Here is an 11,403-nt window from a genome sequence, read left to right on the forward strand (position 1 = left end):
AGTACAAAATATTGAAAGACCGATTATACCCCTGATTTTAATTTTTAAAATAAATAAATTATTTTCTACATTTAGGTTTTGTTAGACTTATTTTGACTTATTTCCGATAAAATAATTCAGATAAATTTATTTTAGTTAAGTTCAGATAATATAAGTTTAGCAAAATAAAGTTTTTTCCAGACATTATGACGCACAAATAAGTTTATTTCGGACAAAAAGAATTCCCAGATAAATTAAGTTCGAATAAGTTCAACTAAGTTCAGACAAGTTCATTTAAGTTTGGATAAGTTTAGATAATAAAAGTCCAGATAAAATAAGTCGAATAGAGCGAAGACTTATCAAATTAGCAACACAAACTTGATCATAAACTCATGTGCACGATACAAGTTGACGCTCACGAGTCACGACTTACGAGCATCGACTTCTACTGTACGAGTCACGAGCATCGACTTGTGCTTTTGGCTAATTAGTCACAAGCTTAACTCAAAAAATTATATTCTATTTGATACTCCCTCCGTCCCAGGATACTCGCACCGTTTTGACTGAACACGTTTGCTAATGCACAACTTTGGCTACCAATATCTTTAACTATATATTATAAAAACTTTTAAAATACTAATATTTTGAAAATATATACGAATTAGTAAGATGAAGTCAACAATACATTATATACTAACATTTGTTTTAAGATACTAGAAATAAAATAAGGGTCAAAGTGAATTATGTGAATAGTACAAAAAGTCAAAATGGTACGAGTATTCCGGGACGGAGGGAGTAAAAATTTAAACAAATAAAACATAAATAAAAAAATATTTTATACTCCGATCCGCTACGTAAGGATCTGTTTGGTTCAACTGGAATACAAACTTGATCATAAACTCATGTGCACGATGCAAGTTGACGCTCACAAGTCACGAATTATGTGAAGGAAATAATGCCCTTGGTCCAAGTATGCATTTAATATTAAGTCTAATAAATGCGGTTCAGTATTAATTAACAAGTTAATAATTCAGTGAGATCAAGTGAGCTGAATGCCTAGCTAGATGCCGCTTCAGTTCAAGTGGAATTAATGATATTAATCCACAACTTACTCTTGACTGAACCCGTAGGGTCACACAAATAGTACGTAAACGGATCAAGTATTTAATGTAATTAAATACTCCATCTATGGATATTCGGAATCGACGGATCTTGGTTTCAGTGGGAGCTGAGATCGTCAAAGGCAAGAAATGAATACTCCGAAAACGATGATATTGCCGGAAACGGAAATATGGATCGTATCGGAAATATAAATATTATCCAAGTCGTAGATGTTGCCGGAAACGGAAACATGGTACGTATCGGAAAATATTATCTGAAATGGAAATATTGCCGGAATCGGAAATATTGCCGGAAACGGAAATATTGTCAGAATCGGAATGAAAGAAATAATGCCCTTGGTCCAAGTATGCATATAATATTAAGTCTAATAAATGCGGTTCAGTATTAATTAACAAGTTAATAATTCAGTGAGATCAAGTGAGCTGAATGCCTAGCTAGAGGCCGCTTCAGTTCAAGTGGAATTAATGACATTAATCCAAAGCTTACTCTTGACTGAACCCGTAGGGTCACACAAATAGTACGTAAACGGATCAAGTATTTAATGGCATTAAATACTCCATCCATGGATATTCGGAATCGACGGATCTTGGTTTCAGTGGGAGCTGAGATCGTCACAAGCAAGAAATGAATACTCCGGAAACGATGATATTGCCGGAAACGGAAATATGGATCGTATCGGAAATATAAATATTATCCAAGTCGTAGATGTTGCCGGAAACGGAAACATGGTACGTATTGGAAAATATTGATGGAAATGGAAATATTGCCGGAATCGGAAATATTGCCGAAAACGGAAATATTGTCTGAATCGGAAATATTATCGGAATCGGAAAATAATTCCGAAAACGGAAATATTAAATATTTGTTCGAAACGGAAATTAATTCCGGAATCGGAAATATTAAATATTGTTCGTATCGGAAATGAATTCCGGAATCGGGAAATTAATCGGAAGCGTATCGTACGAATTAGCATCGGACGAGGCCTGCCAGACGAAGGCCCAGCACGAAGCCGGGCCATCGCCCAGCAAGCCAGCGCGCCACAACGCACCAGCCAAGGCTGCGCCAGGCCCACCGCAAGGCAGGCCCAGCGCGCGCCAAGGCTGCGGCAGCGTGTGGGCCTCGTGGCATGGGCTGCGCGCGCACGCATGGCGCCCCTCGTGTTCTGTTGTGCGTGTGTGTGTGTGTGTGTGTGTGTGTGCTATACGAATCCTAAAGCTATCAGGTTTCGATATATGATTAAATTCCTAATCCTAAAAGGATAAATTAATTAAATAAGAGTTCTATTAGGATTCTAGTTTAATTAATTCGTATCCTAATAGGATTCCAGTTCCTTTTCCATACCTCTATAAATAGGTGCCTAGGGTCATAATTTATAGATACAATTGAAGTATTCTAAAGGTAAGATTTTGAAGAAAAATCAGCCATACACTTGCACCATATTAGCCGAAATTCCTAAGCAACCTTAAGGGCGATTCTAGTTGGTCAAGCTTAAGGCGGATCCGGACGTGCTGTGGACTATCTACGGAGGGACGACACTTGGAGTCCTAAAGACTTGTTCTTGTTCGGTTCGGGCGCAGCTAGGGAGGGCACGCAACAAAGTGTATGCATCTAAACTATGCTAAATGATTATGTGTAAATAATATGCTTTCCTGGCTTTATGGTTTTTCCGCATGATTTATGTTTTGTCATATGAATCATAACCTATCAGTGGTATCACGAGCCTCTTATTATTTTCATAATCTAAATTGCACAAACATTGTTAAATATTACAAATTTGCAAGGAATTAAAAGGGGTGATTAATTTTCGTAATTGTTAATTAATTGCAAATTGCGTTTATTTAATTATATGTACGCAGTTTTTCGGCAGTTTCTCCGTTAATCATCCAAATCGAGTGATTTTTGTGTCAATTCCGCATGTAAAAGGCATTCTAAAATTTTGACAAAACTAATATTTTTCGCCGAAACCCAGAATTCCCAAATTCGAAGCCTAACTATGACTTTTCGGAGGTTTTAGTTTTTCGAACGCAAAAGTTTGTAAATTTAAGATGTTAAATTAAATATTTGCGATTCTTGTTGATAAATCTTGAATTTTTGATTGACCTACTGTATATGTTTAACAAGTTTGAATGCCTAGCCTTGTTAATTATGCAATCTAATTTGTAATTATGATTAATTTGTTGAAATTCGAATAATTTAGAATTGATTTGATTTTCATAATTAATTAATAATTTAATTAGATACCTATGATTAAAAACCACCATAAAAATTGTTAATTTGTGTTAAATTTTAAATTTTTATGACCTAGATTTGAATCCATGATTAATCGGAAATTAATTGATTAATAAATTTTTGATTTTTCGCCCTAAAATTATGAAATTAATATGTTTTATTAATTTGTCATTAATTTTGAATTAAAAAATTTTAAATTTTTATGCAATTCGCTCATAAAACTTGCACGCACAAAGCAATGGACGCTACGTGTTACCTTTAAGGGGTGTTGTATAGTGCGGGCATGCGACGACGAGCAAGGGAGCTCGTCGCCCATGCGGTACGAATGCAGCGAGCAAGACGAGTGGCGCGCGAGCACAAGGCAGCAGCCCTGCCTTGTGTCGAGTGCTGCGTGCATGTGGGCAATGGGCGAACAGCGATGGCATGGCACGAGCAGAGGCGCGCGCGCGCGCGAGGGCGAGAGCGGGTCGCCCAGCGATCGCAGCTCAGCGCACCAACATGCGTGGCCTCGAGCGCTTGCTTGCGCGAGCGAGCGAGCACCATTGTAGCTGCTACGATGTGCCATGGGCCAGCGACAGGCCGAGCAATCGACGGGGCTTGGGCGCAAGCCCAAGTGCTCGTCATGTTACGATTGTCGAGTTTTAAATTTTAATTTGAGATTTTCAGTTCATGTAATTTTAATTAATTTTAAAATTAATAATTTAAATTGTTTTCTTGGATTTTAATTTTGAATATTATAATTATTATAAATTTTATTTATTCTAATTATTTTACTAAAATTAAAAACCTTGAATTAATTTAAATTCGACTGAAAATAAATTAAATAAGTGGATTCAATTATAAATTTATATGAGCTTTAAATTTTAATTAAATTTGTATGTTTCCGGTTAGACTAGAAATACATTTTTATGTTTAAAATTAGTAAAGCATATGAATTTATTGGTTTAAGTGGGAGCCCTTTTTAGTCATAAACTCTTGATTAGGTCTACAAATCCTTTAAGGTTAAACAACTTGATTAGAATTAATAAGGACTGAATAATTGGTAGATTATTGGTGCCCTTGATTAATTGCTGCAAATGTTTATATGATGCATACAATGTGTTTTAACTAACCAATTATGTGGGCCATTCATGATAATGAATGGATGAATGGTATATATTGTATATGTACTGTTTTGCAGGTTATAAAGTGACTAGTATGGCCCAAATAGGATAGAAAATATGGTCTGCGTACCATTAATTTGAATGTAATTGGTCTACAAAAGGTCTTGCGCGCACAAGGTGTTCAATAAATTTATTATACACCAACATAACTTTTATGCAGTTTTTTTGTAACTTTAACCTATTTTTCTGTAACTTTTATATTATAAAATTAAAAAGTTGATAGATAAACATTTTAAAGGGTTAAATGATTAATTTATACATTATTAGTAATTTCGAAGAAAATTTTTTTATTCAAATGAAAAAATTAGTAAAAGTTGACTCAAAATGCTTAAAAGTTACATTTATATATGTAAAAGTTATCTATTTTTTAATGATAAATTTTTTCATTTTAGTAAAACTTATTTCTTCAAAATCACTAATAATGTATAAAATTAATAATTTAACCTTTTAAAATATTTATCTATCAATTTGTTGTTACTAATATAAAAGTTAATCAAAACTAAGTTAAAGTTATAAAAAATATGGTTAAAGTTATCTTGGTGTACAATAAATTTATTGTACACCTTGTGCGCGCATGACCTTTTGATTGGTCTAATGCACCAAATTTGTTTTTCAATTTAAATAAGGTCTGCGTACCATCAAATAGTTGTAATTAGTTTTAATTATAGCTTATCCTATTTGGAGAAAATGGCGCCTCCCACGGTGAAATTCAAGACGAAGTTTCCATTTTCGAGACGGACTTTGAAGTTGAAGCTTCAAGATGAAGTCGGGCCATACTAGATCACATTTATCTTATGCATGCTTTAAGTTATTTATTGCTTTAAATATGTCTTAATTATGCATGAGATCGTGGCTTGATTATGTTGCATGATTAAGGATTTTAGTTCACTTAAAATCTAACCAACATAGTAAGAGCCTTAAGTTCCAAACTTAAAAATTGAGTTAAAAGGTGCCATGCCAAAACAACCCTTACTTGGATATCCTTTACATCGATCTTAGTAATAGTTTTCCGCCATAGCGAGGTGTTACTTATCGATACTAAAGGGGTAAGGTACACAAATAATTGTGAGTACATGTTAGTTTTGGTGAAACTCAACGATATATGTAAGGAGTCCTTTTATGTCGTGGCAAAATCGATAGGTTTACCTAATAAGTTCTTAGACGTAAATAAAAATATATTTTATACTCCGATCCGCTACGTAAGGATCTGTTTCGTTCAACTGAAATACAAACTTGATCATAAACTCATGTGCACGATGCAAGTTGACGCTCACAAGTCACGAATTATGTGAAGGAAATAATGCCCTTGGTCCAAGTATGCATATAATATTAAGTCTAATAAATGCGGTTCAGTATTAATTAACAAGTTAATAATTCAGTGAGATCAAGTGAGCTGAATGCCTAGATAGAGGCCGCTTCAGTTCAAGTGGAATTAATGACATTAATCCACAGCTTACTCTTGACTGAACCCGTAGGGTCACACAAATAGTACGTAAACGGATCAAATATTTAATGGCATCAAATACTCCATCCATGGATATTCGGAATCGACGGATCTTGGTTTCAGTGGGAGCTGAGATCGTCACAAGCAAGAAATGAATACTCCGGAAACGATGATATTGCCGGAAACGGAAATATGGATCGTATGGAAATATAAATATTATCCAAGTCGTAGATGTTGCCGGAAACGGAAACATGGTACGTATCGGAAAATATTGATGGAAATGGAAATATTGCCGAAATCGGAAATATTGCCGGAAACGGAAATATTGTCTGAATCGGAAATATTATCGGAATCGGAAAATAATTCCGGAAACGGAAATATTAAATATTTGTTCGAAACGGAAATTAATTCCGGAATCGGAAATATTAAATATTGTTCGTATCGGAAATGAATTTCGGAATCGGGAAATTAATCGGAAGCGTATCGTACGAATTAGCATCGGACGAGGCCTGCCAGACGAAGGCCCAGCACGAAGCCGGGCCATCGCCCAGCAAGCCAGCGCGCCACAACGCACCAGCCAAGGCTGCGCCAGGCCCACCGCAAGGCAGGCCCACCGCGCGCCAAGGCTGCGGCAGCGTGTGGGCCTCGTGGCATGGGCTGCGAGCTCGCGGGCTGCACTCGCGCGCATGGCGCCCCTCGTGGGCTGTTGTGCGTGCGTGTGGGTGTTTTTGTGCTATAAGAATCCTACAGCTATCAGGTTTCGATATTTGATTAAATTCCTAATCCTAAAAGGATAAATTAATTAAATAAGAGTTTTATTAGGATTCTAGTTTAATTTATTCGTATCCTAATAGGATTCCAGTTCCTTTTCCATACCTCTATAAATAGGTGCCTAGGGTCATAATTTATAGATACAATTGAAGTATTCTAAAGGTAAAATTTTGAAGAAAAATCAGCCATACACTTGCACCATATTAGCTGAAATTCCTAAGCAACCTTAAGGGCGATTCTAGTTGGTCAAGCTTAAGGCGGATCCGGATGTGCTGTGGACTATCTACGGAGGGACGACACTTGGAGTCCTAAAGACTTGTTCTTGTTCGGTTCGAGCGCAGCTAGGGAGGGCACGCAACAAAGTGTATGCATCTAAACTATGCTAAATGATTATGTGTAAATAATATGCTTTCCTGGCTTTATGGTTTTTCCGCATGATTTATATTTTGTCATATGAATCATAACCTATCACGGAAATATTATCGGAATCGGAAAATAATTCCGAAAACGGAAATATTAAATATTTGTTCGAAACGGAAATTAATTCCGGAATCGGAAATATTAAATATTGTTCGTATCGGAAATGAATTCCGGAATCGGGAATTTAATCGGAAGCGTATCGTACGAATTAGCATCGGACGAGACTTGCTAGACGAAGTCCCAGCAGGAAGCCAGGCCCTCGCCCAACAAGCCACACGCTTCAACACACACACAAAGCCTCGCCAGGCCCAGCGCAAGGCCAGGCCCAGCAAGGCATGGCGCGCGCGGAACAAGTGGGCTGCGACGGACATGGGCTGCGAGCAAGAGCAGCTCGCGTGGGCCGCGAGGCTTGCGCGTGCGGGCTGTGCTCGTGCTCGTGCTCGTGTGCGGTTGTGTGCAATACGAATCCTAAAGCTATTAGAAATCGTTCTATGATTAAATCCTAATCCTAGTAGATAGAATTTATTTAATAGAGTCCTAACAGGATTCTAATTAAACTAAATTGGTATTCTAATAGGATTCTAAGTCCTTTTCCATAATCCAATAAATATGTGCCTAGGGTCACAAATTTATATACAAGTTTCAAGTATTCAAAACTAGGATTTTTAAGCAGAAAAATCAGCCATATTACTTGCCCTATTAGCCGAAAATTTATAGAACCTTAAGGGCGATTCTAGTTGGTCAATCTTAAGGCGGATCCGGACGTGCTGTGGACTATCTACGGAGGGACGACACTTGGAGTCCTAAAGACTTGTTCTTGTTCGGTTCGGGTGCAGCTAGGGAGGGCACGCTACAAAGTGTATGCATCTAAATTATGCTATATGATTATGTGCAATTAATATGTATCCTGGCATCTAGGTTTTTTCGCATGATTTATGTTTTTCATATGTATCATAACCTAACAGTGGTATCACGAGCCTATTATTATTTGCATAATCTATAAATTGCTTAACATGGTTAAATTTTACAAATTTGTAAAGAATTAAAAAGGGGTGATTAATTTTCGTAATTGTTAATTACTTGAAAATTGCGTTTATTTAATTAATATGTACGCAGTTTTTCGGCAGTTTCTTCGTTACTCAACGAAATCGAGTGATTTTTGTTTCAATTCCGCATGTAAAAGGCTTTCTAAAATTTTGACAAAAAGAATATTTTTCGGCCGAACCCAGAATTCCCAAATTCGAAGCCTAACTATGATTTTTCGGAGGTTTTAGTTTTTCGGACGCAAAAGTTTGTAGATTTAAGATGTTAAATTGAATATTTGCGATTCTTGTTGATAAATCTTGAATTTTTTATTGACCTACTGTATATGTTTAACAAATTTGAATGCCTAGACTTGTTAATTATACAACCTAATTTGTAATTATGATTAATTTGTTGAAATTCGAATAATTTAGAATTGATTTGATTTTCATAATTAATTAATGATTTAATTAGGTACCCATGATTAAAAACCCCCATAAAAATTGTTAATTTATGATAAATTTTAAATTTTAATGACCTAGATTTGAATCCATGTTAATCGGAAATTAATTGATTAATAAATTTTCGATTTTTCGCCCTAAAATTATGAAAATAATATGATTTATTATTTTGTCATTAATTTTAAATTAAAAGTTTTAATTTTATAAAATTCGCTCATAAATGTTACACGCACAAAGCAATTGAAGCTACGTGTTACCCTTAAGGGGTGTTGTATAGTGCGGGCACGCGACGACGAGCAAGGGAGCTCGTCGCCCATGCGGTACGAATGCAGCGAGCAACGAGCGTGGCATGCACAAGGCAATGGCTGCCTAGGGGCTGTGTGCTACGCGTGTGGGGCGATGGGGCGATGGGCAAGCAAGTGCAGCGAGCAAGGCAAGCACGTGTGGGCAGCGATGGATGCTGCCCCACAACGTGCGTTGCCTCGCCCAGCAGCACGCCAAGGCAGTAGCCAAGGCAGCGACAACCGCAGCACAACGTGCACGCGGGCAACGTTGGCTGGCCTGTCCAGAAAGTGTTGCCCAGCAGCGCGCCAAGGCGATGGGCGAGTAGGCTGCGCGCAAGCGTGGCTCGCTGGGCCTGACGCATTGGTGCGTTGTTGCTTGGGCTATGCGGCACGATCAATAGAGTGACAAGGGGTTTGTTGCTTGTTGGACTTGACGAGGCATGGGCGCAAGCCCATGGCGTTGTCTTGACCCGATTGGTTCGTTTTAATTTTAATTTGAAATTTTCAGTTCGGAAATAATTTTAATTAACTTTAAAATTAATAATTTAAATTGTTTTCTCGGATTTTAATTTTAATTATTATAATTATTATAAAATTTTAATTTATACTAATTATTTTACTAAAATTAAACCTTGAGTTAATTTAATTTCGTTTAATTCAACTGAAAATAAATTAATTGGATTCGATTATAATTTTATATGAGCTTTAAATTTTAATTAAATTTGTATGTTTCCGGTTAGACTAGAAATACATTTTTATGTTTAAAATTAGTAAAGCATATAAAGTTATTGGTTTAAGTGGGAGCCTTTAGTCATTAACTCTTGATTAGGTCTACAAATCCTTTAAGGTTAAACAACTTGATTAGAATTAATAAGGATTGAATAATTGGTAGATTATTGGTGCCCTTGATTAATTGCTGCAAATATTTATGTGATGCATAACGTGTTTTACTAACCAGCTATGTGGGCCATTCATGATAATGAATGGGTGAATGGTATATATTGTATATGTACTGTTTTTCAGGTTATAAAGTGACTAGTTGTTAGGTTATGATACATATGACAAAACATAAATCATGCGGAAAACCTTAATGCCAGGAAACATATTATTTACACATAATCATATAGCATAATTTAGATGCATACACTTTGTAGCGTGCCCTCCCTAGCTGCGCCCGAACCGAACAAGAACAAGTCTTTAGGACTCCAAGTGTCGTCCCTCCGTAGATAGTCCACAGCACGTCCGGATCCGCCTTAAGCTTGACCAACTAGAATCGCCCTTAAGGTTCCTAGGAATTTTCGGCTAAAATGGTTGCAAGTGTTTGGCTGATTTTTGCTTCAAAATCTTACCTTTTAATACTTCAATGTTGTATATAAATTTGTGACCCTAGGCACCTATTTATAGAGTTATGGAAAAAGGACTTATAATCCTATTAGAATACTAATTTAGTTTAATTAGAATCCTGCTAGGACTCTATTAAATAAACTTTATCTATTAGGATTTAATCATATAACGAATCCCGATAGCTTTAGGATTTGTGTAACACGCACACGAGCAGCGTACAAGCACCGCACGCCCATGTGCAAGCCTTGCGGCCCACGCATAGCGCACAGCGCTGAGGCCCACTTGCTCGCAGCCCATCGCTGAGCTCGCGCGCGCCAAGGCTTGGCTGGGCCTGGCCTTGCGCTGGGCCTGGTCGAGGCTTGGCGTGTTATTGGATGCGTTGGCTTGCTGGGCGATGGCCTGGCTTCGTGCTGGGCCTTCGTCTAGCAAGCCTCGTCCGATGCTAATTCGTACGATACGCTTTCCGATTAAATTCCCGATTCCGGAATTCATTTCCGATACGAATAATATTAAATATTTCCGATTCCGGAATTAATTTCCGTTTCGAACAAATATTTAATATTTCCGTTTCCGAAATTATTTTCTGATTTCGATAATATTTCCGATTCTGACAATATTTCTGTTTCCGGGAATATTTCTGATTCCGGCAATATTTCCATTTCCGATAATATTTTGCGATACGTACCATGTTTCCGTTTCCGGCAACATCTACGACTTGGATAATATTTATATTTCCGATACGATCCATATTTCCGTTTTCGGCAATATCATCGTTTCCGGAGTATTCATTTCTTGCTTTTGACGATCTCAGCTCCCACTGAAACCAAGATCCGTCGATTCCGAATATCCATAGATGGAGTATTTAATGCCATTAAATACTTGATCCGTTTACGTACTATTTGTGTGACCCTACGGGTTCAGTCAAGAGTAAGCTGTGGATTAATATCATTAATTCCACTTGAACTGAAGCGACCTCTAGTTAGGCATTCAGCTCACTTGATCTCACTGAATTATTAACTTGTTAATTAATACTGAACCGCATTTATTAGACTTAACATTAAATGCATATTTGGACCAAGGGAATTATTTCCTTCAGTCTCCCACTTGTCCTTAGGGACAAGTGTGCATTTCCTAATTCCTTTGTCGCTTGATGCTTGCTCTTG

The sequence above is a fragment of the Spinacia oleracea genome, chromosome 5 (assembly GCF_020520425.1).
Source record: "Spinacia oleracea cultivar Varoflay chromosome 5, BTI_SOV_V1, whole genome shotgun sequence".
Taxonomy (NCBI): Eukaryota; Viridiplantae; Streptophyta; class Magnoliopsida; order Caryophyllales; family Amaranthaceae; genus Spinacia; species Spinacia oleracea.